Source organism: Rutidosis leptorrhynchoides, chromosome 2 (genome assembly GCF_046630445.1).
Source record: "Rutidosis leptorrhynchoides isolate AG116_Rl617_1_P2 chromosome 2, CSIRO_AGI_Rlap_v1, whole genome shotgun sequence".
NCBI classification, from domain to species: Eukaryota; Viridiplantae; Streptophyta; class Magnoliopsida; order Asterales; family Asteraceae; genus Rutidosis; species Rutidosis leptorrhynchoides.
Window position 1 is genome coordinate 246613440 of NC_092334.1, and position 27650 is coordinate 246641089.

The window sequence follows — 27650 nt, forward strand, 5'->3', positions numbered from 1 at the left end:
CATTTAACAAGTTTGGCCCACCATGGGGCCCACCCCATCACAAATTCGGCCGAACCCCATGGGGGGAAGTGCCATTCCCTTGTTTTCTTTTTTTTTTTTCATTTACACTTCACATTTAATTTCCTAAAACCTAATTATCAAGTTTTTGCTCTCCCTCCTCCCTTTCTCTCTTTTTGGCAACGGAAACCACCACCCACATCGTCATCATCATCAATCAAATCAAGACTAGGATCATCAATCAATTAACACCAACGCATTCCTCGTTCCTTTCTCTACGCGATCATACTAATTGTTTCTTGATTAGGGTATAAACCCTAACCCTAGAACTTTTAATTTTTCTTTATTTTTCTGTATTTGATGTCTATTTTAATAGTATGATGATTAATTGTTATTGTAATGTGTTTGTATGCATAGAATTACTCGTAAACATATGTTTTCGGTTTGATATAATTGGGACAGCAACTTTTTCGTTTGTTTCTGACTTTGTGACTGATATAAAAGTTAAAATAAAGTATCTATATGAGTTCCTCTCATCAATACATTAATTTTAGACTCCGGATTCATGTCGTTTCGATTCCCGGAGCCCCAATTATGATCAAAATGGTATTTTGTTAAGATTGAATTGTGATATTGGTATGAACCAGGTTTGGTCCGACTTTGTGACCATATTTGGTGACTTTAAGGTGTGTTAGTGTGTTAGGACTGATGGTGGGGCAAACTTTCATGTTCAGGTCATCTTAATCCGAGCCACGAATCACCCGTTACGTCTAAAACACATTTTTGATTGAATTGAAGTTCCAAGTAGTCAATTGGCTGTATATCACGACTTGTGGGCTGTTCATGGTGTGTTCTTGAGTATACCAAAGTGTCAGGTGGTTTGATTAGGCGGAGATATATGTAAGGCTCGCCGAAAACCGACACCCGGGGCTCAGGATACGACCCGATGAACTTTTGATTTAAAACTCGTGATTAATTATTAAACTTATGATATAAATAATGGATTTCAATATCATTTAATTACTTATGATAAAAAAGTAATTATTATTATTTAAGACTTATGATATATATTTATTATATCATTTAATTAATACTTATGATTTAATTAAACATTTTAATTAAACATATGATTAATAATACTTCATTATTAATAGAAAATACTTATGATAAGTGTTAAACTTATATTATGGGATTATTGTAATAAGACTTATAATAAGGATTAATTAATTATTTAATTATTATAAGGCTTAGTTATTATTTAATTATAATTTAATTATTAAATACTTATGATTTAATAATTATAATTAGAAACTTATGATATGATTAATAATTCATTATTAATTAATAATACTTATGATATGATTTAAAATTTATTATTAATTAAAAACACTTATATTATGACTAATATTTAATTAATTAATTAAATACTTATGTTATATTAATTATATCATTTAATCTTATATTAATTTTAATAATTCATTTTAATTTAATTAAACTTATGATATGACATAATTAGACATATTTAACTTTAATAAATGTTATAACTTATATTATTATTATAACTTACACTTTTAAAATTAACGTTGACTATGTTTGACCAAGGTTGACTTTTGAGTTGACTTTCGGTTGACTTTGACTTTCAGTTGACTTTTGTTGATTTTCTAATTAAGGAAACTTTCCTAACTTACAAACTTTCCTAAAATAGCAACTTTCTAAATTTAGAAACTTTCCAAAAATAGAAACTTTCCAAAAATAGAAACCTGCTAAAAATAGAAACGTTCTAAAAATAGAAAGTGTGTGTCCGTAAGCTGTTCCGATCAAACCGATGTATATTGAGTAATGTTCTTTGACTACTTGCAACATGTACAATAGCTATCATACTAAGACTTGACCTAAGTTAGTTATTTATATCGACCTGCTTTATTTATAGGTCGGTGTTGTGATCATTCATGATCACTGTACTGCATTTGCTGTTCGCTTAATTGTGTTGGTTACTTCATTACTATTAAGGTGAGTTATAGTCCCGTTTTTACATACTTTTCAAAGTATATTTTTGGGATGTGATTACATACATTTTATTTCACGTTTAGACACAAGTGACAATTAAATTTAAATTATTCATTGTGAGTTGGACAAAAATATTCCCTAGTCTGGTAACTGTAATCATTGGTTTCTACCGGTGAACGCGAATCCTACGGATAGATCTATCGGATTTGACAACCCCATTTCGAGCTAGTCGCGCTAGCAATTTATAATCGGAATATTTAGTACTTCGTATTTTGTTGTAGATATACTGTCCAGTGTATATTTTTATTGTGTTTGGCAAGGGTAAATAAAGGGTTAAGTGGTTACCAGGTGGCTCATTGATAATGGAATAATGTTTAATGTTTTCTAACATTTTTAAATCTTGTGGTCTAAAGTTTATTCAATTATTTAAACCTATAATTCACTCAACCTTTGTGTTAACAGTTTACTCGCATGTTTTCACAGGTAGTTGAGTTTATGTGATGCTTCCGCTGTGTTTTGAAGAGTCTGCATGCATTTGGGCAGATTTTTATGAAACAATTTATGAAACTTTGGCTTGCATTCGGTTTTTGAATAATTAATACTTGTGGGTTGTTGACAATGTTTTTGTGTCAACTTTGGATTATTAATATGTTGGGTTACTTTTAAACTACATATTTTGGTATGCTTTCCTTTTTGGGAAACTTTTGAAATAAAAGAATGCAATGTCATTTGTTAAATTCATTTAAGTTCGATCAAGCTGTGGGACCAAGTGACGGAGCCGTTAAGTGTTTTGATGAGGCCATCACAAACATGTAGGTACTCTTGCTAGCATGATGAGTGAGAGGGAACAAGGAAAGCTACCGAGTAATATTGAAGTAAATCCTCAGAATGAGAATGTAAATATGGTGTCAACGAATTCTGAAAAACCAGCATCAGAAGATGGGAAGGTTTTAGATGTGAGTAACAATGAAGAAGTTACAACACCACCACCACTCGAGTATGTAAAGCTAGTGGTGGCACCATACAGACCACACATCCCGTTTCCAAGAAAAGGAGTTGAGTATGAGCAAGTAATAGGTAATAAAGTTTGTAATACCTTTGGAAAGAAGAAGAATAATAAGAAGGTTCAAGAAACAAAAACCGTAAAAATAAACCAGGAGAAGACAGTTCCACCGAAAATTCCACCCAGGTTGGGTGATCCGGGTGAATTTATTGTTCCTTGTCTACTTAGTGATTGTGTCATGTATGATGCACTAGCAGATTTAGGTGCGAGTATAAGTGTTATGCCTCTTTCATTATATAAGAGATTAGGTGTAGGTGAGTTATGTCCAACGGAAATGAGTGTTCGACTCTTTGATCAAACCATTAAGCACCCAGTTGGAATTGCTGAAAACCTACCCGTTCAAGTAGGTAATTTAACCTTTCTAGTCGAATTTATTGTCATTGACATAGAAGAGGACTCAAACATTCCTCTAATTTTAGGTTGACCATTCTTAGCGTCCACCGAGGCGTTCATTAATGTAAGAGAGGGTAGAATGACACTTAGTAATGGTGACAAATCGATCACCTTTATGATTTGAAAGTCTAAATCTCCACCAACCAAAACCGTTGAACCAATAAAGACGATTGGTAAGAACCATGTTGTTTTACCAACTCCAGCGATAGTGCTTAATAAAACGCCTAAGTGTGGGGAAGATGAAGTAACACCTAATGATGACTTGATAACAAAGAACCCCATTGTTGATATAAAATTAAATGACCCCGTGATTAATAGTTCAATGAAGAAACTTATTAAACGGATTCGCGATGCTAGAACCAAGGGGAACTTTAAGTTTTGTAACCGGTTAGCATCCAAACTATCGCCTAAAAAAGGTGAAACTAGTTGAATTTGTGGAAATTACACAGGAATCCGACCAATGGCTTAAAGCAAAAGTCACAGATATGCAAATTGATTATGGTCAAAAAGAAATTGACAATGAAGTTAATCACAAATTCGAAACCACAGCTACCTAAGTGTGGGGAGATTCAAATGTTTAAAAAAAAAATGATGTTTAGAGTTAGATGTTCTGTTCTCGTGTAGTTCCGAGAATGGAATTCGATTGGTCTTTTCCACTAGCAGACACTAAAGAACTAGTTTTCTCCCTCCATTCTGAATTTTTTTTGTTTTGTAGGTTTGGTATGAAATTAATATGCTTTTTAAATTTAAGTTTTGTGTGAATTTAAGAACAAAATTTGCTTTATTTCATTAAGTTAAAAAAAATGATTTCTAAAATTCGTCGTAAGTTAAAGACTAGGTCATGGAACCGAAATTGCTTTACCCGAGGGCAGGGCGAAAAAATTTTATTATCATTATTTTAATATTATTGATCTAAAGTATGCCAAAAAAATATTAAAAAACCCGAAAATCTTTGCTTTTAAAACACTTGCTTTAAAACGACAAATTTTAATTATTCATTTAAATTGTTTTAATAAATAAAGGTTTTATAAAAAAAATATATATTATATATATGTTTGTAGTTTATTTTATGTATAAAACAGGGTAAAACAGCGCATTTTCAAAAACTAACATTAAGTTCAGCAAAAGCTATTAATTTTGACTACAAGACGTAAAATATCAAATGTGATATAAAATAATATGTTTGCAAACTCGGTATTTTTAATTACTTTTCTACACTAATCACCCTCATTAATTTATAATTATAGTCTGATTTCATGCAAATGAGGGCATTGCATGATCTCAAGTGTGGAGAAGGGTTATAAATTCTCTCGGGTTTACACTTAGTTTAATTGCCAAATTTTGTGAAAATTTGAAAAAAATTTCAACTAAATAAATTCAAAATCATGTTTATACATATTTATGAATGATAAAACTAGGTGATAATAATGAAATTATTGTTACCTCGAAAAGGACATAAATTGAGAAACAACCTTAAACGCTAGAATTCATTTAAAATGGAATAAAGGAGAATAAAAAGGCAAAGAAAAGAATAAATAAAAGCTAAGTGTGAGAAGAATTTACCAAGTTCTTTAAAACATATATCACATATTTTTGTACAAGATTATTGCAGGTACTTTTGCTTTGGACTAAACTAATCAGTTTTACCCGATTTACTGTAATATATTTGAAAGAAAGATGGATCTACACGATGAATCAATTTCATCATTAAAAGAAAGTAAAGTCTTCCGAAAAAGACACGCGCTTCTTGATTTAGGTCAGGAAGTTGTCGTCCAGACCAGTTGTAGAGTCTACGAAAAACCTTGAAAATTTGTCTCGAAAATCAGCTAGAAATCCACGGACCTCAGCATCAAACAGGGTCGCCAAGTGGTCAGACTTATCCTAACCATGAGAGGATCTGTCTCGTAAAATGGGGAGGATGCCGTGTAAATTAGCTTGATAAGACTAATGAATCAGACCCCCAGAAAGGATAATCTCTTTAAAAGATTAAAAATCAGCTTTTAAGCCTGATATTACTCAATCCTTGAGATTGACCTTAAAGATTGAGAATTACAAACTCATGGAATTCGATGATATCTAAACTCGAGCTTGAACGAGAAAATATTTTGATCAAAATTAAAACCGATTTGTTTTCTGAAAATCCTATTTTCAATGCGTTCATTACCATTGAACGTAAAATCCTAAGAATACATCGGAATTCACTAGGTCACCTGAACCAAATCGGGTGACAACCGTAAGAATGGTGGTTGCATAGCATGGTCGAAGATAGGACCTTGTGTCAGACCGAAAAATTATAGGGTGATCTTTACTATTTCTCCTACAAAGGATAGTAATTGCATCCAACACGTTGTGGACCATGAACATCTACATGTCATTAGACATTGCCTTAACAGTTGCTTGTTCATAGCTTTCCTTTACAACCGGATGGTAGTTTACCGAAAGGTAATATATGGAGCAAGTATACTGGACGTGTGCTTTCCTAATACAAGGCTAGCAAGTGGGTGACACAAAACCGCACGTTTTGAGCTAAAATTTTCAAATATGAAACTCACAAAGCCCACAAAAATATTTTGCAAACACCGGTGAAGGGTTATTCCGGAAAACTTGTCTAGGGTAAAATCTAGCTTGAATTTTCAAAAGATCAAATGTTTTCATAAAGATCCAATTTTCTTAAAGGAACTAAATTTTCATAGTCATGTGGGACTGTAAACCACATCGTTACTATCATTGTTCATACCGCTGTATTAAAATCACTGATGTATAAAGTGTGAGAATAAAAAAAGTGATTCGAGTGAAGTGTGATTTTATTTCAAGTTCTGTATTGCTTGAGGACAAGCAACGCTCAAGTGTGGGGATATTTGATAGTGCTCTAAATGATCATATATTTAGTCACAATATCCTTCCAATATGTAAAGCTTTTAGTTACTATTGTTCTATTTTTATGTAATAATCGTTTAAATAAATAAGTGCGAAGACAAAGAAGAAAACGAAGATTTGAAGAAGCAAATGGCCAAAAATTTGTGAGCTGGAATCAGGACCTCCGCGATCGCTGAGCTGCAAAGGGTAAAACCTCCACGATCGCAGAGCTGCAAAAATCAGATTTGGCCTATAAAAGGCACGAGCATTCTGCCGAGTTAGATACATCTGATCTATCTATCTCTCTCAATTTATTTATATATTTATATTATAATAATTTTAATTTAAGATTAATAATAATTTGGGTTATTGTAAGAAATGTTTTACGGGTTTTAAGTCGAAACTCTGTCCGTGTAACGCTACGCTATTAATAATCACTGTAAGCTATGTTCTTCCTTTTTAAATTAATGTCTCGTAACTAAGTTATTATTATGCTTATTTAAGCCAAAGTAATCATGATGTTAGACTAAATATTAAAGATCGGGTTATTGGATTTTGTACCATAATTTAGGTTTGGACAAAAGACCGACACTTATGGATATTGGACTATGGACTATTAATATATGGGGGGTATTATCTAATCGAATGATAACTCATTGGAATCTGTCAAACCTATTTTAAAATTAGTTAATCTAATAATTATTAAATGATTAAGAATGTCCTATTTAGTGACGTTTATACGACATCTTTTATGATCATTTAATTAATTATTCGGGTTGGGTAATTGATTATTCAAACTGATCAAGTGGGTAAATTAATGTTCATATCTCATTAAAACAGGGGTGGATTACATACAAGGGTAATTGGTGTAATTGTTAACAATGTATTAAAACCTTGGATTACACGCAGTCGATAACCTGATGTAATTATTAACAAAGTATTAAAACCTTGTTACAATTTAAATCCCTAATTAGTTGAAATATTTGACTTCGGGAATAAGGTTAATTTGACGAGCATTTTATAATTATGACCGATGGACTATTATGGACAAAAACCAGATAGGTATCAAATAAATCCAAGACAAAGGACAATTAACCCAGAGAAATAAATTAAAATCAAAACGTCAAACATCATGGCTACGGAAGTTTAAATAAGCATAATTGTGTTATTTTATATCTCATCGTACTTTTATTTACTGACATTTTATATATCGTCATTTAATTATTGTTATTTATTTTACGCACTTTAATTATTGTCATTTATCTTTAAGCTTAAAATATAAAATCGACAAACCGGTCATTAAACGGTAAAACCCCCTTTTATAATAATAATATTACTACTTATATAATTATATATATTTTATATAAATATAGTTATTAAAAATATAGTATGTAATCACAAGCTCCCTGTGGAACGAACCGGACTTACTAAAAACTATACTACTCTATGATTAGGTACACTGCCTATAAGTGTTGTAGCAAGGTTTAGGTATATCCCATCTATATAAATAATTAAAACTTGTGTAAATTGTACCGTATTTCGTATTAAAAATAATAATAGTATTTCGTATACTTCGCTGCACACATCAGTAGTACGCAACCGTAGTGATAAGTAGTGATGACGATACTCACCTAGAGTAGTGGTGGTAGTAACAAAAGGTGGTAGATAGTAAGGAACACAGATGTAACATCGGTTGTGGTTAATGATTGCCATAGTGGTGGAAACTTTACAACACTTGTGGATAGTAAGCCCGGACGATGATGAATAACAATCCGGGAGGCAGAGTTCCCGAACTAGTGTGACTAAGGAAGTTGTCATCATCCTTACGCGTATGAATCATGAATTTACATGTGTTACCAGAAAGTGGTAGAGTACGAGTTCGTATGATGAAAGTTTGGTACCATTAAGAAGTTCGCCTAAGAATGATTCAAGTATAAATGCACAAGTAGTCAAGTAAGTGTTATCTATAGCAAATGTAAGTCAGAATGCAATGGTTAACTATCCGGTTGTAGTCGAGATTCACTAATGCGCCCTAACGACTCTGTCAGACATACTAATGCACATCCTAGTTCCCTACAACCAATGCTCTGATACCATCTGTAACGATCCGACAAAATCGTCATTGACGGCGTCGTTAACTTAGGTCCCGTTGCGTGGTCATAGTCCCTAAATGAGACGCGTTTGACCAAAATTATATCGCATTCATTTGAAACGTGTAAGAATCACAAAGTTTAGTTACGAAACGGTTCGACAAAGAGTTTAAGTTTACAAAAGTTATAAAGTATAAATGAAATAACTTGCGACATAATTAGTTGAAAATCACGGTTGCTATAAATAGCGTAAGTATGTATGCTTTAAGTTGAATCCAAAGGTGCTATCACTAGTGTATGCATGTATGCTTGACCCCAAGCAAGTAATCAAAGTGTGCGGAAGCATGTATCAAGTAGCCAAGTATAAACCTGAGAAACATATAGAAAACTGTCAACGAAAAACGTTGGTGAAATCATAGGTGTATTTGTAAACGTTGTTTTGAACCACAAGATTTTGTATTTCCATAACGTTGATTATTTGAATCGTTTGCATTCTAAAAGTATGTTCGCGAGCACCCAATTATCAAACTTAAATGTTTTGTACCCTGTTACATAGTGTTAGAACATACAGTATACTCAAAAATATATTTCATCCGCTAACGGTAGCGAACCGTCCGAATGAGGGCTCGTCAAGCCCATGTGATCACATAACATAAGTTCATGTTTACACCCTGCAAGTGTAACTAATGATAATTGAATTGAGGCTTTTTGTTCTAACTCGCTGTGGAATGTTTGTTTTTGTACTTGTGTTCAAAGCATAAAAGAAAGATACGTATATGTTTCTCATCCCATGTTTAAAGAGTAAAAGTTGTTGAAAAGGTGGGACTATGATCTCACCTCGAGTGCACGAGTATAAAGGTACTTCACAAAGTAAACGTGTGCATGAAAGTTGTTTAGTCTTGACCTAAACAAGTAAGTTGTATCAATTAACCGGTTACGACACAAGGTCGGGCGAAATGTGTTCAATTAGTCCTATGGCTCGTTACGACTCGAATATATATCATGTGAGTCACGTTGTCAAGTTTCATGCAAGAATCAAGTATAAAAGCATGTTAGAACGATTGCATAAGTGTTTGGTTAAGTTTGACTAAAAGTCAAACTTTGGTCAAAGTCAACGAAAAAGTCAACACGTTCGGATCGGGTCTCGGACAATTTTTCTAAGTTTCATAATCATATATGAGCATGTTAGAACAAGTTACATGTTAATCGGAGGTGCGTAGCATAGTTAGAATTAAACGAAAAACGTCCATTTTGGGCAGTTTGCTTCAGATGCGCCGCATCTCTAAGTGATGCGCCGCATCTGTCCACAGATGCACCGCATCCAGTAGTGATGCGCCGCATCCCTATCTGACTAGTGGAAAATGCTGAAAATTTTACAAGTCTCGAACTAAACTTCAAACGAACGTAACTTATGAACCGTAAATATTCAAAACACGTATCTTATATCGTTGGGAAGGTATTTTAACGAGGAATACAACTAAAAACTTTTCATCAAGAAAAAACATCATTTAAAATAACTGAATTCTCATCAAGTGACCATTAAAGGTTCATTATCCAAGTTTCAAGTTCACAAAATGCATAAGATGATTCGGGAAACCAATTTACACATACGATATGCTGTATCAAAGGTAATTAAATATACAATACAACTAGACACTTACTAACAATGTTTCATGGAATTCGAAGCATCAAAAGTTCATTTTGAAAGCTATCAAACCCTAACCAAGAATCACAAAATCAATAATCATGTTAGTGATGTTTTCCAAGTCAACCTACACATCAAATTGAAGCTAATGATGCTAGTAACACATTTAATACATGAACTTTAACATTTAAACAACATCTAATCAACCAAAATCAAAGATTAAGCCCACCCATTTCAAGTTCATGCTAGTTTATGCAAAACAACAAGATCGAGTAAATAAATCACGTATTCATGCTAGACTCGAGCCATAGAAACTAACTAACACCATTTCAAGTCTAATAAACGAATTTGAGAAATCTAGAGTTTTTAGAAATTTTACCCCAAGTAGTGAAATTGGTACCAAATTGAAGAGGATGATGCAAGGATCACAAATATGTAATTTGTTTTGATGTTAGATTCTTGATTTGGATTTAGATGATGAATTAAAGATTTGGGTGAAATGGGTGTTCTTGCAACTAGAGAGAAAAGAGAGAAAGAGAGAAAGATGAGTGAATGGAATGATTGGTGATGGTGGGTTGACTAGTTGACCTAGTCAACTAGTTTACCTACTTGGCAAGTTTAGTCCCTCGAGTTTAAAAGTGGGTTCGTGAATTAACCGAACGAAATATTTTAAATACGCTAGGGTAACGAGAGATGTTACAATTAAATAACGAAAAAGTATTAAAACGCTGGTCAACGAAAGATACGAATTTAGATAACGAAGGTATTATCTTAAAAAAAAAAGACGGTGTTAAAATAAATTAACGGAAAAATGTGGGATGTTACAGTTTATGCATGATGTTTGCATGGTTTTTGAATTGCTAGCTTGTATGCGGTATTGTGTAAGTGATTGCAAGTAAGTAGATTATATATGTAAATGTATAATTATTGCATTCACTAAGCGTTAGCTTACCACTCTCGTTGTTTACCTTTTTACAGGTATTGTGATTGTGAAACTAGCTAGTTATTAGACTAGAAGCGTAGGAGAACTTGGGCTCGATGGGGTAGCTTTTGGATATTTGGACGCGGTTTGGGGATTTGGTAGCCCCCGGGATTATGCTCTTGGTATCGGGTTGGGTTGTAGAGTCCTAACTCATCTAAATGTATATTTGGGTCAAAATTACACTGTTTGGTTGTATGGGTTGTTAAAACCTTTTTGTAAACTCAAATAGATCAAAAGTTTCACCTGGAAGTTTTAATGAGAAAGGTGTCACCTGAAAGTTTCACCTGAAAGTTTAGTGTCGCTTGAAAGTTCACCTGAAAGTTTAGTGTCACCTGAAAGTTCACCTGAAAGTTTAGCGTCACCTGAAAGTCCACCTGAAAGTTCACCTGGAAGTTTACCTGAAAGTTATTTAAAAAAAATGCTTCGTTTTTGGTAAACGGTTTTGGGATCGTTACATAGCCCAGCCGTGTCATCGATCGTACGTCTGTGAAACCTTGTTGTCTCAAAGTCCTGTAAGCAGAGCATGTGCGGTCGATCTTGCAGTTGATCCCAGGGTTCAACCGCAGTTATGTTGCTTTTATGAAATGACACATTTTACACTTTGTTTTTACTCGTTACATGTTTCGATAATTTACTAGAGAAAAATATGGAGGTTTACGAACTTGTGTTATTTAGCATACTTATACATATATGGATTTTTTGTCATCATCAAACGGGGGCATTTAACATTTGAATATTGACATCGCAAATTATTATCCTACATTCTCCCCTTTTTTGATGATGAAAAAAATGTATATGTATAAGCATGTTTGGGAGGAAGTAACACACGCGTTAAAGTCACGAACACACCATTTTTCTCTCCTTTTTATTAAACCAGAAATGTTAGCTCCCCCTGGAACTAAACTCACCTTTGAGTTTGATCCCCCTATAACTAACTAATTTTCCTAAACCTATATGGCGCCCTCTTGAACTAAATCTGGTAGGGTTGTGAGCAAATTAATCGACAACAAGTTTCAATGTGCATGAGCCTGCAAGATAGTGTTAGTAGCATTGAAAGCATATCATAATAAGACAAGATTAAGAAAAGGATAGTCAAATTACTACGCAAATAAGCATTCATAAGTAGGCATACATAATATATAACTAATGTGACCTCGTGTTACTTCTTGATAAGTTTCTTGGATAATTTGTGTTAGTTTTTAGTTGTTATTTTGAGTTGACACATAGATACTCGTGATAATATCTTGAAGTTGTCTTAAGATTCTAATTATTCACATGTTGTCTCGAGACCTCACGTTGTTCGGGGGAAGATAAGGAAGTAAAGTTAAGAGGATCATTGTTCGTAGTATGAACAGATGGAGGCTCTACTAATTGGATGAGAGGATATTTGAACAGCAAGGCGAGATGAAGAATTCAACAAGATATGAGATCAACTTGGTAAGGTGAAGCCCATGGGGAAGACATAGTTCTGAGTTTTGATGAGAGTTTTGCATTTTTAAGGCAATAAGAAATGCAATGTTTACTTCAAATGATCCATGGATACACCATAGAAGAACCACTTCATTTGCACTCATACGCCAAAGATTATCTCCATGGTTATTACCAGGTGTATGGTGGTTTATCAAGACATAGGTGGTGACCAACATGGTTTTGGTAATCTGTAGTGGGTCGTGGTTAACCTAGCTAGGTGATCCACCACCTTGATCATAGTGGATGCGCGTGGTCTTCTGGGGTGGTAGGAGGTGCTTGTTGCTACGAGTTTTGGACTCATATCGGGTTTTTGGTAGCCGTGTACTTTTTTCCGGGATCCTTCCTTTCCAGTTTTGCCTTCAAGATTCAGACTAGACGACAATTTCCTTGTTGGAGATCTAGTTTCGATGCTAGGGGTAGGACGGGTTTTACGGTTGGGATCAATCTTGTAGTGGCTCGTGAAGCTTCGCTCCTTCTGGGGAGCTTTGTTTATGTTCCATAATTTTTGGCAGTTTAACCGGCCTCGACGTTCTCTCGACGGTGCATTTTTTTTTTGGATTGTTTAGGTATTTTTGAATTCAGGGATTAGTATTTAGCCTTGTTTATATGTTTTTAGCTAGCTTTATTGAATGTTAAGCACCTCGTTGGTGGCGGTTGTTTGTTTACAGTTGCTTGTTTGTTTCTGAATTATGCGGTATGTTTTTAAGCTTCATTTTTGATCCTGATTATTCGGTTATTCATTGTTGATCTTCGAATCCATTATTTATATTACTGTTTTTTCATTAAAAACCAAACTATCAAACCCCTAAAATAGCTGAGTTCATAATATGCAATTTATAAAGTAAATGGAAAGCCGGACAATTTGTTAACTTAATATTAACAAATCCTACGATCACAATGAAAGGGAAATGGAAGTGCGATAATGATATAAGAGACTCGCTTAAACTAGACCGCACTTTCAGGTACAAGAAAGGTGAAAAAGAATTCTCACGTTGGAAGGATAATCACACGAATATGTGACGACCCGGAAAATTTCGACCAAATTTAAACTTAATCTTTATATGTTTCCTACACGATAAGCAAAGTCTGTAATGTTGAGTCTCAAAAATGTTGGAACTACATTCATATAATCAATTACCCTTTGACTGTGCTAGACGATTCACGAACATTTATGTGTATATAGATATGTATATATAATATATAGTTATATTAATTGAAAACGTTAACAAAGTATTAGATGTATAATACTTTACATGATCGTATTTATTTCAATATATGTTTAATATATTTATTGACGGAATTAAAAGATAATATCAAATGATTGAATCATCAGATACATTATGATATGATTATGGGTCTCTATTGTGAGGTCCACATTGATTTGAGAAATCGTTCCTTTTTATCAATATTCAGAAAATGATAAAGTGATTTACAAGTAAGAATAAATGTGTCAATTAATGGGAACTAGACAAGGGTTAGTGGAGATTCCCGTTTGATTTCCAATTCATGCTTTACAATATTTTCCTCGTGACTTTGATAAAATAACTAGTTAGCTTTCATATTATTTAATGTGAAAGTGAAAGTTTGGGAATGTAGATAGCTTAGAGAATAGATAGTGGCAGGTTAAGTAAATCGACGTTTACTTTAAAATGATTTCATACTTTGGATTAACCATTGGACTTTACCTCCCAATTCACGATTAAACTGTAAGATAAAAACTTGAAACTCGTTATGAGTTATATATGATTTTACTTTCTTAAAAACGTTTTATGAAATAATGATTTCTATTTGTTACAATCTTTAAATAAATTGAGTTTTAATATAATTAGTTTTGATATTATATTATTAAAATATTTTGAATATATATAATATATACAAATTTATATATTCCTAAATGATAATATATATATTTTATAACGTGGTAAAATATTATATTAATTTAAATATAAAACAATTTGATTATATTTATTTTATTGTAATAAAGATTTTAAATAATATTATATATATTTTCGAACGTTATATATATATATATATATATATATATATATATATATATATATATAACGTAATGAAATATATTATTCAAAAATATTAACTTAAATGTAAAACATTTTGATTATATTATTTCCTTATAATAATGATTTTATATATTATTAAATGTATTTTAATAAACAATGAGAAGTCGATGTAAAGAAGCAAATAACCAAAACGCTCGAATGTTCAGGTTACACTTCGAGTGAGATAGTTTATTGATAATTAAGTCTAATTATCAACAAAGGTATACGTTGCAGAATATAAAGTACAAGTTTTCTAAGCGTACGAAACGTCGTTTGAAAAACCAGAACCGAGACATAAGTCGAGTGCCAACGTACGAGTTAACAGAACAAGGATTTCAAGTTAACTAGGCACTAGAATATAATATAATATTTATATAATTATAATATTTAAATAAACTGTCGGCAGAAGAAGTTAATCGATGTTGAGCTGGAGGGGACTGCTCTGCGGTCGCGGAGCTTACACCCACAAACACCTCACGATCGTGGAGGTAGTGGGGACCAATTCAGTAGCATAAAAGCTCAATCGTTTCGGCGAATTCACTTATTCATACCTCTCTATCAATCTCTCTGATATATATATATATATATATATATATATATATATATATATATATATATTATTATTATTATTATTATTATTAGTATTAGTATTAGTATTATTAGATATACATAAAATACTACGACGAAGTTATGTTCGAGTGTCTTCAAAACGGGTATTAAATGGGTTCAAGCTAAGGAAATTATGGGTTATAGCTATGGAGGTTATGGGTATTATTCGAGAGGCCAATCTACATTTATCATTTCCGTTGCGTTTGTGTACTTTCCTGCAATATTGAATCACAATGTTGATACGTGAGCTTTCATAACTTTTCTTTTATATATTAATAGTGTATCCATGTCTAGTGCTCGAGTATATATGTTTATGCATGCTAGTATGCTTTAATTTCGTCATTAGATAATTTTATGATGAATCATGAATTTGATACATATGTTATTGATATAAAGTATATGATATGCATGTCGTTGGAAAGCTGTCGAAAAATTAATAACTATTCATTTAGAAATCGTGTGTTTTCAATGAACGATTTAAAAGATATGGTCAACTGAATTACGTTGGTGTTGTTTGAAATTATTTTTGAATCGGCAATTAATGTTTAAACAACTTGTTTACGAGATTAATAAATTGGATTTTGATACTACTAGTCTAGTAAATGAATTATTATACAAGGCATGTTTCGTTTTGTTGAACAATTGTCAAATTTGATTGTTTTATTACATTTTAAAGCTTTATAAAAACTATAGTCTGATTTTACAAGTATTGGAAAACTATGTGAAATAATAAAATATTTTCGATTGCCATGATCATTCAAATATAATATAGCTCCTGAAATAAATAATGATAAAACTTTGTAGCAAGGAGAAACTCTCAATTCTGTCCGTTTTCCAAACCAAATCCGGGATAATTTTCTAAAAATCGTCAAAGTAGATCACTTAGTCATAATTACATTTTCCTAAAAACTAATTTCAAATCCTTAAAATGTTAAAACCACAACAGTCGCTACATGTACTCAGGTCGAGTTAACTTTTGAAAACTTTTATGTAAGTATTCTGGATGTAATGAGAAACTTTTAGCTTTGACCGATTGTCCAACGAAGTTACGTTGATTTCTCTAAAAATTACTGAATTTGACAGTTTAGTCATTTATATAATGTTTTGAGTTTTGTAAATTATTGATTCGTTCAACTATCAAGACTTATACTATGATAATATATTTATATAATTAACATGTATAGATTTAAAGGTCATTTTTGGTCAGGTTGACTTTTGAAATAACTTTCATTAACTTTTGCATGTCAATCTTGAGGATTAGGGTTGTGATACATTATGACCTGACCGAGCTTGTTAGACATTTATTGACCTACATATGTTCTCTAGGTTGAGATCTACGGTTACTTGCATTCCAAGTTTCGGTAACCTCTCCGTGAATTGCTTTATGTGCTGCTAATGTGAGTTTCATTATTCCCTTTTTTATATATATTTTTGGGCTGAGAATACATGCCCTGCTTTTATAAATGTTTTACAAAATAGACACAAGTACTTGAAACTACATTCTATAGTTGGATTATTATACCGGATATCAACCCTAGTAGCTTGGTAACATAAGAATTAGTGTTTATTATAATTGCCACTAATTTACACGAATCTTAAAGATAGATCAATTCTCTACAGACGAGTGGTTTTGTCGATCAAATCTCTACAGACGAGTGGTTCTGTCGATCTATACTCTACAGACGAGTGGTTCTGTTTATCCTTAGGGATATTTTTGATGCATTTTGTTATTATGGGTTATCAGGTGTTCACTATATGAATGATTTTTGTACACAGGTTATGTGTACGATTTAATATTTGAAATCTTGTGGTCTATTAAAATTATGGAAATGATTGATAAACTAATGAACTCACCAGCCTTTTGGTTGACACTTTTAAGCATGTTTATTCTCAGGTATGAAAGAAATCTTCCGCTGTGCATTTGCTCATTTTAGAGATATTACTTAGAGTCATTCATGTCATATTTCAAAAGACGTTGCATTCAAATCATTTGAGTTCAAAAAGATTGTTGATAGATGAAAGACAGATTAGTCTATTATAATTGGGAAACATGATCATATCATTGGTATGCATATTTGTAAACTTTCGTTGAGATGAAAGATTGTCTTTTATAAAGAATGCAATGTTTGTAAAATGTATCATATAGAGGTCAGAACCTCGCAATGTAATCAACTATTGTGAATCGTTTATAATCGATATGAACGGGTCCTTTCAGTTGGTATCAGAACGGTGGTCTTAGCAAACCAGGTCTTGCATTAGTGTGTCTAACTGATAGTTGTTAAGATGCATTAGTGAGTCTGGACTTCGACCGTGTCTGCATGTCAAAAGTTTTGCTTATCATGTCATGTTAGGAATTACCTGCTTATCTTCTTAAGTCTAAACGCATCTTACTGCATTTATTGCATGGATAGTGTATAGACAAATTTCATATCTCAGCATATCTATTATAGTAAACTCTGCCTGATATCTTCCGTAAATTCCTCCGTAACTTATGGGAATCTGGTATTATAAATACATATGTAAATTATGTATTGAGGAATACCAAACTAGTACTATAATCTATTTCATTTCAAAAATCTTTTCCCTACTATGTACGAGATGGATCCTTCAACTAGTTCAAATTCATCGGATTCCGACAGCTATTCCGATATGGATATTCACCTGAGCTCCGAAAGCAGTGTAACCGGAATGGATCAACCGATTAGCCATCATCTATTCTGGATGGATTGGGGATGGGTTTGTAGCCGACTCAGTCAATGGAGACGAGATGAAGGCGATCCTTTCCATCCACCACATTTCCCTCTTTGCGAAGAACTTGAAGCACTTCCCGGGGAACCTGTCCAAAACACCATTTTCTCTCTCATTTCTAGAGTATCTTATCACGATTATATACTATCTCAAATTCTAACTCTTATTCATCCGCTCGTCCGAACCGACAATCATCCCGGTGTAATAGAAGAAGTCAACGAGCTTCGCGCTCGAGTATTGGCTTTGGAGAATATGGTGCAAAGATTACAAGCACCAGCAACAACACCATTACCACTAACAACATCCACATCGCAAGCCTCAATACCACAAGCACCAGCAGCATCACTGGCATCAACAGTACCACCATCATCAACATCAACAGTACCATTACCACCACCAATAACAACATCCGCATCACAATCTGTCCCACGAGCATCAACGTCATACGCACCATAGATACCAAGGAGTACCAACAACAACAAATGATGAAGTATTGATTCATAACTTCATCAAAGAAATATCCTGCAGAGAATATGTAGTTTCTAAAAGTTTTAGATATTAATTATTCTAGTTCTAATTATAAACCAGATGAGTGGGCGAATAGAAATGATGAAATGAAACCCTGACAGGAATGGTGCTCGATCTACAAGCTAGACTTGTTATACAAGCAGCACCAATAGTACCGTCAGCATCACTAGCACCGTCAATACCATCAGCATTGTCAGCATCAGCAGTACTATAACATCACAAGCTCCGTCAGATCCATAATCACTGCGGACATCATCATGAATCAACAACAAGTATGTTATCAACGAGTTATGAAGTAATAACTTATTCCCACTAAAGAATTTATATGTATATCATATATATATAAATTTTGAAATCATAATAAATCTTTTCGTACTAAGCTATTACGTGTGAATCTTAACTCGTAGGTACTACTCGGTTAATTCATGTTTCCGATACGCTATGATGTACAACCTTCGTTAACGACTTAACAATCGTTAACTATAATCTCTATTTCAACTCAATAAATTCCATTTCATAATAAACTTAGTGTACTGTTCAAATACATGTTCGATATTACACTTTCATTTTCAATATACTAGAAAATTTCTAGAAATCATCATTAGTGTCTTGCGAAATTCACATGAATTCCACGAACACCAACATCATTCTTCAACAAATAACGAAGTATGGATTCATAATTTCATTTACTTTGAAAAAATAATCCGCGAAGATTATGTAATTTCTAAAGTTTAGGGATTACTCATTCCAGTTCCAACCGTAAATAAAATGAGTTAATATTAACTCATTAAATCTATGTTACATCTAAAGAAAATATACATACATATATTTTCATAAAGACTATAGTAAAATTTATTTGTACAAAATATTACTTGTGAAATTTTAACGGGTAGGTGATACCCGAGAGATATTTAAATTTCACATTAATATGTTACATTGTACAATCTTCAATTCTGATTCAGTAATCATTAACTATACTCACTACTTTCACAACTGTGTACATTCCTTCATAAAAATTAGAACAACCATTTTCATACAAATCCAACTACATATTCTGAGTTTGACAGATCAGAAGACATCACTCTTACATCCCTACATCTTTCAAAAGCATACTTTGAATCCAAACTATACTAGAACATCACTTTTATTCATAAAACACAGAAGGATATTCGAATCATTCAAGATTCGCGATGACTTCATCATACATATATTGACGATGACAACCTGCATTTAAACCCTTCAAAATTCTTGAAAACACCTCAATTAAAGAACAATGGAGAGAATGAACCAATCACATGATACATATGAAGAATATATGCATATATTTATGCACCTGAAGAACACTTGGAACCTAAGTAAAAGTTAACACGTATCCGTGTCAGATCCTTTGACAATTATTATTACCAAAAATAACTCTGTGATGCCTTTTCAAAGTAGCCAATTTTATCACACCTCCATCAAGCCAACTTTGACTTTTATCTGGAGTAGCCTTATTATAACCTTGATATATAAGTTGCCCTTTTCGTCATCATTACCGGGGAATATTTTATATTCCACCACATTATCAGCAGATGTACCAGCAACTTCGTTACTCTTTGGCGTAAGTCTCTTCGAAAAATAATTATAATTATTCATTGAAACCCTATCATGTACTCATCTGTATCTTGTGAAGATAATTTCCATACCAAATACTGGAAAGCAACAATCATTATTCTTGAATTTCGCAGCGTTTTCACGACAACAGTTATATGTATACATATAACGTCTACCTCCTGAACTTACGTACATCAATTCTGAAATTTTGAAAAGGCTCTCCAGTCTACAAATCAATTCTATGAGTTTTGAAAAAGCTGATGAAGCAGCAAAGACTGTAGACAGCCTTAACAGTCAAAAGTTTGACGATAAAGAATAGTATGTTGGAAAAGCTCAAAAGAAAATTTGGTACTGAAAAACGGATTGAGCAAACAATGATGGAGGCTGTGGACAAATCACAAGGACTAAACCAGTAATCAAAGAATCCGATTATTCAATTTCTGATGGAAATTACAAAAGACATGTAATCTCTTTACGCGTTCTAAAATAGTATAGAAGAATTTTCTTCATCATCCTCTGATCTTAGATAAGATATCATCATATCTTTCATCATAAATATCCTCGATATTTCTAAAGATATCTTCATGACTATTCTTATTCGAAATTAACTACCACTTAGCGCTATTTTTGTTACATCATAAAGAAAACTGTTTTAGTTTTTAAATTTTGAAAAATTCAAATTTAAAATATGAATGTTTTGAAGTAGTGTTGGGAATTGAAGCATGAGTTAGTATAATATAATGACACTTGATTAATGTGATTATATTACAGTAAGTCATGTTGAGTTTCTAATGGAATATGATGATTCACAGACCATACCGTCATCATGTGCCATGTTACACGACTCTTAAATTTGACCTAAATTCTATATATATCAAGAATTTATTTTCTTGATAGTTCTATCTTCTCCCGTGACTTCTGGTAATTTGACCAATCAAATCTTGCTATCACAATTTCTCTCTTAGAACATTAGCTATGCTCATTCCAAAATTCATACCTACGAATTCTGGACCATTACTTGCTCTGCTTAAAGTCGAAAAGAGAAAACAAAAGCATGGAGCCCTAAACTATGAGAGAAAATATAAAGCCCGATAACAACACAGAAATTACAAACTGTGTATATCAATGCGTATAGCAATATAAAGACACGGGAGAACTAAAAACATTATAAATCCAAGAGCATAGTAGAAGTAAACAGATTCTTCCGACGGCAGATGAAAAAGAAGAATGACAGATATGAAAGTTAGGAGTATATCAAGAACCAGAACTGGATGAAGCATATTAATGAATGTTTTAGAAGTATGAATTGAAGATGAAAGTATAAAAGATGAGAGTAGTGGGAATAAGGAAAAGAAGAGGGGTGGATTTATATTGAAATGTCAGACAGAGTAATCGGGACATATTAACGCATTTAATCAAAGAGGATCTTAATTTCCTTAATTACCGAAGAATCAAATCTTATCACTAAGATATTTTCTTTTTAAATCCCTTGGATTCCGAAAATCAACCGTGACTACGTCAACGGTTAAGACGAACCTGCTTTTACTCATTTCACTCTTTTGCAATAGCTTCACTCGTACTCTTCACATGAACGAATTGTTTTATCCATACTACTCACTAATGATAAAACTCTAATTTTCAACTAGTATTCGTCATGAAAACATACTTATTGTCAACCGTGACGATCCTAATCAAATTTCGGGACGAAATTTCTTTAACGGGTAGGTACTGTGATGACCCAGAAATTTCCGACCAAATTTAAACTTAATCTTTATATGTTTCCAACACGATAAGCAAAGTCTGTAATGTTGAGTCTCAAAAATGTTGGAACTAGATTCATGTAATCAATTACCCTTTGACTGTGCTCGACGATTCACGAACATTTATGTGTATATAGATATGTATATATTATATATAGTTATATTAATTGAAAACATTAACAAAGTATTAGATGTATAATACTTTACATGAACGTATTTATTTCAATATAAGTTTAATATATTTATCGACGGAATTAAATGATAATATCAAATAATTGAATCATCAGATACATTATGATATGATTATGGGCCTCTATTGTGAGGTCCACATTGATTTGGGAAATCGTTCCTTTTTATCAATATTCGGAAAATGGTAAAGTGATTTACAAGTAAGAACAAATGTGTCAATTAACGGGAACTAGACAAGGGTTAGTGGAGATTCCTGTTTGATTTCCAATTCATGCTTTACAATATTTTCCTCGTGACTTTGATAAGATAACTAGTTAGCTATCATATTATTTAATGTGAAAGTGAAAGTTTGGGAATGTAGATAGCTTAGAGAATAGATAGTGACAGGTTAAGTAAATCGACGTTTACTTTAAAATGATTTCATACCTTGGATTAACCATTGGACTTTACCTCCCAATTCATGATTAAACTGTAAGATAAAAACTTGAAACTCGTTATGAGTTATATATGATTTTACTTTCTTAAAAACATTTTATGAAATAATGATTTCTATTTGTTACAATCTTTAAATAAATTGAGTTTTAATATAATTAGTTTTGATATTATATTATTAAAATATTTTGAATATATATAATATATACAAATTTATATATTCCTAAATGATAATATATATATTTTATAACGTGGTAAAATATTATATTAATTTAAATATAAAACAATTTGATTATATTTATTTAATTGTAATAAAGATTTTAAATAATATTATATATATTTTCGAACGTTAATATATACTTCATAACGTAATGAAATATATCATTAAAAAATATTAAATTAAATGTAAAATATTTTGATTATATTATTTCCTTATAATAAAGATTTTATATATTATTAAATGTATTTTAATAAACAATGAGAAGTCGATTTAAAGAAGCGAATAACCAAAACGCTCGAATGTTCAGGTTACACTTCGAGTGAGATAGTTTATTGATAATTAAGTCTAATTATCAACAAAGGTATAAAGTACAAGTTTCCTAAGCGTACAAAACGTCATTTGAAAAACCAGAACTGAGACTTAAGTCGAGTGCCAACGTATGAGTTAACGGAACAAGGATTTCAAGTTAACTAGGCATGAGAATATAATATAATATTTATATAATTGTATAGATTATATATATATATATATATATATATATATATATATATAATATTTAAATAAACTGTCGGCAGAAGAAGTTAATCGATGTTGAGCTGGAGGGGACTGCTCCGCGATCGCGTAGCTTACACCCACAAACACCTCGCGATCGCGGAGGTAGTGGGGACCAATTCAGTAGCATAAAAGCTCGATCGTTCTGGCGAATTCACTCATTCATACCTCTCTATCAATCTCTCTAATATATATATATATATATATATATATATATATATATATATATATATATATATATATATATTATATTACTATTATTATTATTATTATTATTATTATTATTATTATTATTATTATTATTATTATTATTATTATTATTATTATTATTATTATTATTATTATTAGTATTATTAGATATACATAAAATACTACGACGAAGTTATGTTCGAGTGTCTTCAAAACGGGTTATTAAATGGGTTCAAGCTAAGGAAATTATGGGTTATAGCTATGGAGGTTATGGGTATTGTTCGAGAGGCCAATCTAGCGTTTATCATTTCCGTTGCGTTTGTGTACTTTCCTGCAATATTGAATCACAATATTGATACGTGAGCTTTCATATCTTTTCTTTTATATATTAATAGTGTATCAATGTCTAGTGCTCGAGTATATATATTTATGCATGCTTGTATGCTTAAATTTCACCGTTAGATAGTTTTATGATGAATCACGAATTTGATACATATGTTATTGATATAAAGTATATGATATGCATGTCGTTGGAAAGCTATCGAAAAATTAATAACTTTTCATTTAGAAATCGTGTGTTTTCGATGAACGAATTAAAAGATATGGTCAACTGAATTACGTTGGTGTTGTTTGAAATTATTTTTGAAACGGCAATTAATGTTTAAACAACTTATTTACGAGATTAATAAATTGCATTTTTGATACTACTAGTCTAGTAAATCAATTATTATATAAGGCATGTCTCGTTTTGTTGAACAATTGTCAAAGTTGACTTTTTATTACATTTTAAAGCTTTATAAAAACTATAGTCTGATTTTACATGTATTGGAAAACTATGTGAAATAATAAATTATTTCGATTGCCATGATCAATAAAATATAATATAGCTCCTGAAATAAATAATGATAAAACTTTGTAGCAAGGAGAAACTCTCAATTCTGTCCGTTTTCCAAACCAAATTCGGGATAATTTTCTAAAAATCGTCAAAGTAGATCACTTAGTCATAATTACATTTTCCTAAAAACTAATTTCAATCCTCAAAATGTTAAAAACATAACAGTCGCTACATGTACTCAGGTCGAGTTAACTTTTGAAAACTTTTGTGTAAGTATTCTGGATGTAATGCGAAACTTTTAGCTTTGACCAATTGTCCAACGAAGTTACGTCGATTTCTCTAAAAATTACTGAATTTGACAGTTTAGTCATTTATATCATGTTTTGAGTTTTGTAAATTATCGATTCGTTCAACTATCAAGACTTATACTATGATAATATATTTATTTAATTAACATGAATAGATTTAAAGGTCATTTTTGGTCAGGTTGACTTTTGAAATGACTTTCGTTAACTTTTGCATGTCAGTCTCGAGCATTAGGGTTGTGATACATTATGACCTTACCTAGCTTGTTAGACATTTATTGACCAACATATATTCTCTAGGTTGAGATCTACGGTTACTTGCATTCCGAGTTTCGGTCACCTCTCTGTGAATTGCTTTATGTGCTGCTAATGTGAGTTTCATTATTCCCTTTTTATATATATTTTTAGGCTGAGAATACATGCGCTGCTTTTATAAATGTTTTACAAAATAGACACAAGTACTTGAAACTACATTCTATAGTTGGATTATTATACTGGATATCAACCCTAGTAGCTTGGTAACATAAGAATTAGTGTTTATTATAATTGCCACTAATTTACACGGATCTTAAAGATAGATCAATTGTCTACAGACGAGTGATTCTGTCAATCAAATCTCTACAGACGAGTGGTTCTGTCGATCTATACTCTACAGACGAGTGGTTCTGTTTATCCTTGGGGATATTTTTGATGCATTTTGTTATTATGGGTTATCAGGTGTTCACTATATGAATGATTTTTGTACACAGGTTATGTGTACGATTTAATATTTGAAATCTTGTGGTCTATTAAAATTATGGAAATGATTGATAAACTAATGAACTCGCCAACCTTTTGGTTGACACTTTTAAGCATGTTTATTCTCATGTATGAAAGAAATCTTCCGATGTGCATTTACTCATTTAATAGATATTACTTGGAGTCATTCATGGCATATTTCAAAAGACGTTGCATTCGAATTATTTGAGTTCAAAAAGATTGTTGATAGATGAATGACAGATTAGTCAAATATATTTGGGAAGCATGATAATATCATTGGTATGCATATTTGTAAACTTTCGTTGAGATGAAAGATTGTCTTTTAAAAAGAATGCAAAGTTTGTTAAATGTATCATATAGAGGTCAGAACCTCGTAATGTAATCAACTATTGTGAATTGTTTATAATCGATATGAACGGGTCCTTTCAGAATATCCTTTGACCGTTTTGTTTAATCGAAATGCAACCGCAAGTTTCACGTCTCATAATAGCCGATTTAATAAATTACAATATTTGATACATGATTCTTCCATCGTCCAGACTCTTTCCATCCTAAGATTCTCTTACACAGATAAATTATATAACCCGTGGTTACAGGAACATGTTAATAAACTTTGAACGTTTGACCTAGTGTATTTAACGTTGCATGTTCTCCGCTACTAGTCTACTATCTCTAAGACTAGCATCTATAAAATATGTGCCCATATTTTTTTAGAATAGCTAGGATTTTATTTCAACACGACCCTTAGCGAGAAGCTAGGAATAGCCGAGAAACAAAAAAAAAACGAGGAATACAAAGGCTTCATGAGCCAAGAGTTTCAAATCAAATTAGAACTACCTCTATGAAACGACCCAACCTGTCGTATTTCGGCCCATATTTTTTCTTTCTTTTTAACGTAATAATATTTACAACATTTAGGTCCCAATTATGTTTCCAAAAACATCTTCATTACAATAGTAAGTTTAATCGACTTTAAAACATACATTACATAAGTTGAAATACAAAACGGGCGTACAACCCAAGACCTGTTTGACATAACCAAAAGGTAAACCTTGACCCGACTATTTTACTTTTTAACAAAACCGAGCATGGTGATTGGGAACGCTACCCAATCCTAAGCAAAAGTCTAAAGCACAATCTTCTAACGCAAACCGCAAAGCACTAGTCCCCATGCTTACCCAAGCCGCCACCTTGCGAACCTATAAAAATGTAAACAACGAGAGGGTAAGCTAATGCTTAGTGATTGAGAATATACTACATACATATATGCATAAAATGGACACGCCACACAATAATAATCAAATAGCACATACCGGAGTCCGAGCATAAAGGCAAGCTAATCTAAGCATACCGTACGATCGCTATCCAACAAGCTAAAATATCCACAACGTAAGTACACCAACAACGATATGTACAACGCCATCAAGCTACACCCGGAGGGTTAGTTACATCACAACAATACGACAATATATATATATATATATATATATATATATATATATATATATATATATATATATATATATATATATATATATATATATATATATATATATATATATATATATATATATATATATATATATATATATATATATATAATGCGTAAATCGCCCACGGTTAACCCCTTAACCCAATACCAAATGAAGATTGGCCGAAACTATACGAGCCTTAGTAAATCCTCACCACACGTGACTACTATCTTCAATACCATTACAACATCGAGGTTAGCCGAACATACACGAGCCCTAATGAAATCCGCACCACACGTGACCACTACCTCAATAAGATGATCGAATCTACATGCGTCACCGTGAATCCGCACCACACGTGATTCACCTCCCAAATCAAAACCCACGGTTCCGGGATTGTATAATTCAACATCACAAGCCCAAGTGATAATTACACACGAAGTGTTCACCTCGCCAAGTTGGTCAACCAAAATGCACAACCGTGCCAATTGGACCTATTACACAAGTCCATCAAATCCACCTATATGTGAAGTGAGCTCTATAGCTGAGGATCACTTCACCCAACCCGCACCCATCCTATACATACATGTGCACATAGTATATTGACTCTCACCTTGAAATCTTGATGGATGCAAAAACCAAGATCTGCAATCGCCAATGGAACTTACCTATTCCATTTATCACATAACAAACAACACAATTAGGGTGGATTACAAACCAATCCATATCGACACCTAGTGCCATAATGACCCAAATGCACTTCCAAGGACAACTAATGCCCAATCTCGACAATAATCAATAACTAGAGTGATAATGGTTCCAATAAAGCCAACCAAACCCAATCATAAGTTTTAAACACTTAACTTACCCAATTTGACACATAAACCCTAATTTTGACC